The following is an 8438-nucleotide window of genomic DNA, read 5'->3' as shown; positions in this document are numbered from 1 at the left end:
ACATATAATATTAGTAGAAATAAATAATAAATACATGTTTTTTATAATATAATGAGAATGGAAACAGTTTATTGATGTAAAACTGTATATGAAACTATTATTTAAGAAATTTAATATTTGATTTATATCATTGTTTGATTTAATTGATATTTGAAATTACAACAATTAATTATTAATATATCAAGTTTAGATATACAAGGCATTATGACTATGAGATGAAATTATTACTAAAGAATTAATAAAAAAAAATCCACATAATAAAAAAATGCTTAGTTGTTGAATGAATGTTAGTTGTCACGATAATATCAGAACAATTTTCACTATATTAGATAATTTAGTTAAAAATGTATCAATAAAAGTAAGTGTATCAAAGAGAAACGCTTTTTGCCAAAATTTCTGGAAAAACACTATTTTTCATGTCAAACATGTATGACTGACAAGGGCCTATATTAAAACTTTTTTCTCTAAAAGCCAAGAGATTTTTAAATCAATTTGTCAGACTATATATGTCTGACTATATATGTCTGACATAGCTCATACACACGACACATATGGCGATTAACGTGATAAGAGTCGAAAGAAAAAATACGTAAGCATCAGATAGTGATTAAGGTACTTTGATATTGAAAAATCTATATTGAATAATATTTTTTAAATATTTTCGTTAATATTTTGTTTGTGATTTTAATTAAAATTATTTAATTAAAATATAGTTCAAAATCAAATAAACGAGTATTTGTTATCTGTGTATACCTAAACTATACCAACAGTTTCAACATTTCCACTTAATATATTTCTCTTATCTGAATTCTACCTCTGGACTAATATAAAAGCTCGGACATCGTCCAGCAATATGAGAAGAAAATCGAAACAAAAGTTTTCCGCACAGCTGGAAAAATAGTTTGATGCATCCAGAGCTTTGTACATACAAAGATATTCGCTAGAGGCAAAGGGTCACCGCAAACAACGGCTCTACGTAAACAGAACGGCATGCAGCTGAGACAACTGCACGTTATTAACTGATGATAACCCAGGGACGAGGGCGAAAACATCCCTTGGGCTAAAATTATCCGAGAGCCAGGTGGCCGGCTAATTGTGAGAAAAATAATGCGCACAGAGGGTGCTGTAATTACGATAAATCGCTTAATGAGGATAATTCGTTGCAGCGAAACTTTCGTTTAGGGGAAAAATTAATGTAACTACAATTTGAGTTTTTGTATACCTTGGAATTAGCATACTTTCTAACTATCTTGCGCCAATTGTATAATTTTTAATGAGTAATGATTTTAATTTTTTTCATGACAGTTATGATACAACACTATCACCCTGTTTTGGCTTGGCGTTGAGTTCTGGGACACTCGATGTGTGTATGTATGTATATATATAATATATCAATTTGGAAATATAAACAAACAACACTCTTTTTTGCATAAATTTATTAAATAATAATTTTTACAAATGTTTCGAGACTAGATTTGTCTCATCATCAGTGTGTTATAATTTAAAATTTAATATATGGAAACCTAAATTAGCATTATGTGTTATCCGTTACAAGTCGTTCAATATACTGTCTTCTGCCCCACCAAGGATCGTCGGAGTCCGAATTCTCTATTCAAGCTCAAGTGGTTAGTCACGCAATATCAAATAGAAAAGAAAAGATTAGGGCCCAGTTGAAAAATAGATGTCGTTAGGAGAAAAAATATTCTATGAAATGAGACGGGTCGTTATAAAATTTGTTTTAAATTATTATAATTAAAAATATGTGTACATATATATACACATATATATGAATATATACAAATTCCATGTTTCCAAATTAATATCTATTTATCCACTCAGAATACATTTGTTATATAATATATATATATATATATTATATATATATATATATATATATTATTTTTGACTGTAGCTCTAGAAATGTTATTTAGATTACGAATCAGAAGTTTAAATGAAAAAAATTGACCAGAGTAACCAACAAAATAGTCACTGTTTCACCAAAGCTCTATTTTAACGATTTTGTATGACAATTGCGTTCAATATTATCACCCCGTTTTGGCTTGATGTTGAGTTCTGGGACACCATGTATACATGTAAAAAATATCATCATAGTATGCTGTCTTCTCAAAATATATATACAATTGCTATCTATTTAAATTGCAAATTTTATGATTTGAAAGAAAACGCGTAGCTAATATAAAAAAAAAACAAAAAAGAAAATTTATGTATGCATTCATATAACTTGTTTCAAAGTAAATTTATTAACATTTTTGAGACTATTGTGCACAATTAATAAAAATGTCTACATTATAATTCTTAATGTAACATTTATTACATCCGAGCAAATCAAAGATATTTAATATATTTTTAATCATACTTTTTAAAATAAGTTATTTACATAATACTTTTAATATATGAATACTAATTAATATATAAACTTCAATTTTAATGAATATATGAAATTATTAATCACTAACCCAGATTTTCATACTATATTATATTTTAAATTGGTTTAATAACTTTTACAAAAGCGAATTTCAAAAACAGTATATTTTATTTAAGCTGCTGTCAGATTTATATCTTCATGATTAATGTCGTATATTTATCACTGCACAGTTATTTTATCCGTTTGCCTTCAGAAAATGACTTTATTATCTATGAAAAAATTTACTCGGTCCCATATCAAAACTTGATATTATCGTTATTATTCGTATCTTGGGCCGGCGATGAAAAGAAGAAAAAAAAGGTAATATGTTCTGTATATTTTTCTATATGAATCATATCTCTGGAAAAATGATTTTTAGATTATATCAGTTCCAGTTAATGATTTAGTATATACTCAGAAGGTACGATAATATTATAATAATATCTAGTTAATAAAGTATACCTATTCCAAAGGGATGCAAAACTAATGAACAATAGTAAACGCTCTGCAAAAGCGGATTTTTCTCGAATGCATATAATTGCTATATCAAACTTCAGCAATAAATTTTTAATTTTTCTCAATACTATAGAAACGTATTTGTTCTGAAGAATCTGAGAAACTTTTCCTGCAGAGCATTTTAACTCCTTTCTCAGTTTCTTATAATGCTCTGTACAATACGCGCTAAGCTTTTCAAAAACTTCCAGACGGTGCACTTTGAAAGAAACGAGAATGCATTTCAAAACTCTACAATAAATCATTTCTTCTAGTTATTACGTTTTAAGTGTGATAAATTACACGTGCTCAGGAAAAAAATTATAAGTATATAATCATACTACTGTAATTTTAATAAATAGTCAAGCTTTTAATCCTATTTTCATAAAATCACATGATGGATTGAACAGGAAATTCTAAAATTTAATGCAATAGTCATTTTTCTCAAACTGAATATGCAACTCTGAATCTCGTTGTTATATATTCAGCTCAGTGACTTCAAATGAATTTCTGAATTTAATGATGTACTTCTGTGTTATTTCAGATTAATTAAATACATGTGCATCCATCCTTTAGCAAGCGTGTGGGCGATTCTGTATTAATGCTTAAATGTCATAGAACTCATTTTATCATTTCAAAAAGAGAATTAAATGACCAAAGCAACTTCATTTTAAATGAAGCGTATAAACGTTATATAATAATATATTTTTAACATTTATATTCTACACTCTTGAAAACTGTAGTTTCTACCTAAGAGATGATGGATGCAGCTAAAATCGTTTATTCTCTTAGTGGAAAAAAATTCCAAGAGTGCTAAACTCTTGGCAAGCCAAAAACTCAGAATTGTGTAATACCAAGATACAGAAGAGATTTAAATTTCTCTTCTTATTTGCCTACAGACATTCACTTCTCTATGCAATAGTGTTCAAAAAACGTTCCACACAAATTGCCACTCAGGTTCAAGAATGTTCGAATATATGTGGTGCAGCTGAAAATTCAATTTCAAATAGAACGTTATCCTATTTCAATTGAACTGAATAGAAAACTATTGATTGGCGCTATAAAAAAAACTCAAAAGGTCTGATTTAATACTTTTCCGACTGCAATCTTTTTAGAACGAAGGTACTATTCCAGAAAACACCTACATGCAAATATAAAATTGTACTGAGTAGGAAAACACATTGACGTATTCTTAAATCTATTTTAGTTTCATTGCTGAATTTAATTTAAGTGTAAGAAGTTAAAACGCGTGATATTTTAGTCACTGTCAGTAGTCTTGGCACTGTATTCTTATAGTATCAATACTACATCGATCTGCTTGAAAAATGTGAATGAAAATAACTAGTTAATGATCGTTAACAAAGAACCAGAAATGCTAAACTTTCAGGGATATAAACATTTTATTTATTAGACGGTAAGTTTCCATTCAGCACGGGATATGTGAATGCATACTTATCATTATCATTATTAATATAATATTTATTATTTGTTATTATAACAACAAATATTCATAATTCATAATTCTATACTGAATTACATAGAATTTATAAAATATAATAGAATAGAATAGAATAGAAGATACAAAATATTCGTAATATGAGCTCAATTATCTCAAAATTTAGTTTAAGGGGCACATCTAGTGTGAAATTTTCAAAAAATCGAGTTTTGAATTTTTCATATTTTGATAGGTTATACCGGAGACAAATAATCCAGTTTTTGATCTGATCAAAAATCAAATTTTGGCAGGCCAAAAATGACAAAAATTTTGGGAAAAAATTAACTTTTTTTACAACTTGCCGCCATTTTGTCAATTTTTGAGTTTTTGTCTGCCTGACAATATGTTTATTTTAACGAGATTTTTTTGTGTTTTATCAACGGAGAAGGCTGCAATCACTCCAGCATTGAAGGACCTTTTTTGATGCCACCGGAGATTGCGTGTCATTTCAAAAATATTTAATATTTTATTTTAAAATTTTACTGTGTATTCTCAAAACATGTATAAATATACCCTCAAAATTTTAAATAGATGAATTCACTAGTTTTTTTTAATTCCCATAAATGATCATTTTTTAGGTTGTCACACTAGGTGTGTCCCTTAAAGAAGATAACACAAAGTTATAGCTAGAGCCGAGTCTTGTTAAAAAGTCATAGCTCAATAGTGTAGAAAACGAGTTCCTTAAAAATGTTTTAAAGTAATTTATAACATTTCTCATTTCCTAATACCCTAATATTGAATGAATGGTTGAATATCACAATAACCAGGCTATCTAAAGTATTAAATAAGAAAATGAGTTTCAATGTGGATTATGGTGTAACCTCTAATAAATGTATGTCTTATGTTGTATCAGCATTTGGGATTTTATGTGAATTAAACAAATTGGATTAAACAAATTAAATTGAAGTCAATCAAACCGCAGTGCCTGAAATGGGCTATTTTCAATAGGAAACATGATTTTGATCTATATTTTTAAGTGGATATAGACATTGCTACTGCACGATTTTAGGTTGTTCAAAGTGGATATTGAACTCACAACCCAGTCCACACCATCGAAAGTCAGTTCGTGAGCTTAACCGTAACACCATGGAAAACCCATTATTCTTTGGGAATCAAGGAGCCTTGGAATTTGATAGAAACAAATTTCTTGTCATGACATTTTTGGTATAGTTTTGATAATCACATATTTTAATACATTTTCATAAAACATAGAAATATCTTTCAATTCAAATATCAATCGGAAACATTATTTTGATCTATAAATATAGACAATGCTACAGCACGATGTTAGGTTGTCCAAAATGGAATTCGAACTCACAATCCAGTCCACACCATGGGGTTCGAGAAGTTCGTGAGCTTAACCATAACGCCATGGAATACCCATTATTCTGTGGTAATCAAGGAGCCTTGGAATTTGATAGAAACTAATTTCTTGTCATGACATTTTTGGTATAGTTTTGATAATCACATATTTTAATACATTTTTATAAAACATAGAAATATCTTTCTATTAATTTATATACATCTATAATTCTATAATATGACAAACTCAATTTTTCTTTTAGCCCCCGTTTGAATTCTAAAGTTGTTTTGTCGCCCTCGTCTTCCCTACGTAGGTACAAGTATCGTGTTACATTTTTACATTGCTTATTGCTATTCTTAACCCAAAGTAACGAGCACGCGTATGACAGTTTGCGACTCACCACAGTACCACACCTCGTGTGCCTACACCTACCTCATGTACGGTGGAGCTTTCGCGCTATGTATAATCTGAGCAGTACCAGCCAGCTAAGGTATATAACGCATTGTGGAAAGTGGTAAAATGATCCCTAGCGTTTGCCTCTAATACGGCTGGGATTTGGTAGCTATTTTACAAAGTTAAGCATCATATTACCAGACTGCTCGAGAAAAGTTTACAGGGCCGAATTTTAGGATAGATGAACCAAAATCGTGGATGAAAAATATCATACACACCGAGAGTAGTAACGGTCTTGTAGAGTGTCCGCTTGTTCTTCACGCTTAGCGGGCTGTTGTGGATTCTAGATGGTTAATTGAAATGATTTGTACTCGTTCGTTCTGCATTTCAGAACTTTCAAATCGAAGTAGCTACACAAGTATAAATCGATTCAAAACACCCTGATTGTAATAAATTTATTGAAAAAAGTTTAGAGCTATTTTCTACTGGGTTTTCACGATTTTGTGAAATATTTTTAACAATTTTTTTCTAGTATTTACATGTTTTTATCTGGACCCAGCGATGGCGTTATCAGTGAGGACGTGGGCTAGCACCGACTAGTCCTGGATTCGATTATAATATCAAATTTACACATGAGGTTATAAATCTCCATATTTCGTGTAATTATATTTATATTACAATAATTTTACACGACTAAGCCCATGACAACTTCAATTCTTGTCAACCAGGAGATCACAGCTCAACATGTATTATTAAGAATTCATGAGTACAAATACAAGCGCCATGAGAAAATGCAAACGATATAATAACAGATTCAGATGATAAATTATTTAAAAGTTAAAAAGATCATGCAATTTTGTTATGTAGTTAGAGAAATATTAAAGATAATCATTTGTACTGAAATTTATAGAAATTAAATAAAATTTAGGATTTATTTTAAACGTTCATTTTATGGAAAGACATTTTGAAGTTTCTGGAAATCATGAATAAGTATTTTAAATTATTTCTCACAATATTTTTGAAATTATATAAGAAAATTGGATGGCAACATATTTCATTAACCACCTGTATTAAATTTGTGCAAGTAATTATATTTCCTAGTTTACTGTAATGTTTTGATTAAAATGTGTCTGTGCGGTCCTGTAAATAAATTTCGCAATTTCCTCTGCATAAACGTTCATTTCAAGCATACTCCCGGCATGTATTTCTGATTTTCGCGTTATTATCATATCGAATTATTAACGCGCATGTAATCAAGTATCTTTTTGGCAACACACCACCCGCATACGAACTCAGTGTCCTGGTTTTGTGTTTCAGAGAAACTTTTTTTGCATTTTTCATTTTCTCTATATTTTCCAGTAGTATGCTATCTTTATTAAAAATAATTTATGGGTGGAATTTGAAATAATGGTTTTGGCAACGAAATGTTCGTAAATCATTCTTCATTATATTAAACAGGTATATGCTACATTAATACGCATATAGTAATATATGCTATAAATGTAATGAGTGAAAAGGTTGCACATAGAACAGTTATATATGATAGACAAATGATTTTTAATTTTAATTTCAATTTGAAAATATAATATATATATATATATATATATATATATAATTGATTTATAAATTAAATAAGTTTATAATAACGAAAAATATTTTGCTCATTCAAAACTAAACATCTTTGAATTTACCTCCATTAAATATATATAAACGATATAAACGGAACTTAGACAGTATTTAATAATTACTGTTAAATTAATTTTGTATGCTCGTTTTGAAAATATTAATTATTATATTAATAAAAAATATATGAACGATATATATTATTATAAAATTCTTTTAACTTAGCAGCATTAAAAATAAAGTTAGCTAATAAGAAAAATTTCACTAAATTTCGAGACTAGTTGCTCTGAAACTTAAATTGAAAAAAAAAAACAATTGCAGCTATTGATCTTCGATGTGAGTATGCAAATTCAAAAGTCTTATAAAAACGATCTATTTGAACCTCATTGCTATTCCTAAACCATATTTCAAGTTCTTATGAAACCTATAAAAATATAGAGATCATAGTAAGTCTTTGGGTACACAAATATGAAATCTAGTTTGTTATGCGAAAATAGATTCCTAATACTTCTATATATAAATCTGTAGGTGTAATCAAATCTCTTTCACTAGTGGACCAAAACTTTCCATCACTATAGGGTCTAATTAATTTAATCCAATCTAGAGTGCCAAAACGGGTCTCTGAAGTAATTGAAGAAGAGACTTGTAGTCTACCCAATATTGCAGAGCTAATGAAATATGTATTGATGGAATTTCGTGTTTGTATA

Source organism: Ctenocephalides felis, unplaced genomic scaffold, assembly GCF_003426905.1.
Source record: "Ctenocephalides felis isolate EL2017-DRISC unplaced genomic scaffold, ASM342690v1 CF-g0.4_SCAFFOLD_01492, whole genome shotgun sequence".
NCBI classification, from domain to species: domain Eukaryota; kingdom Metazoa; phylum Arthropoda; class Insecta; order Siphonaptera; family Pulicidae; genus Ctenocephalides; species Ctenocephalides felis.
The sequence above is the reverse complement of the archived record's forward strand: the minus strand, read 5'-3'. Positions refer to the sequence as shown.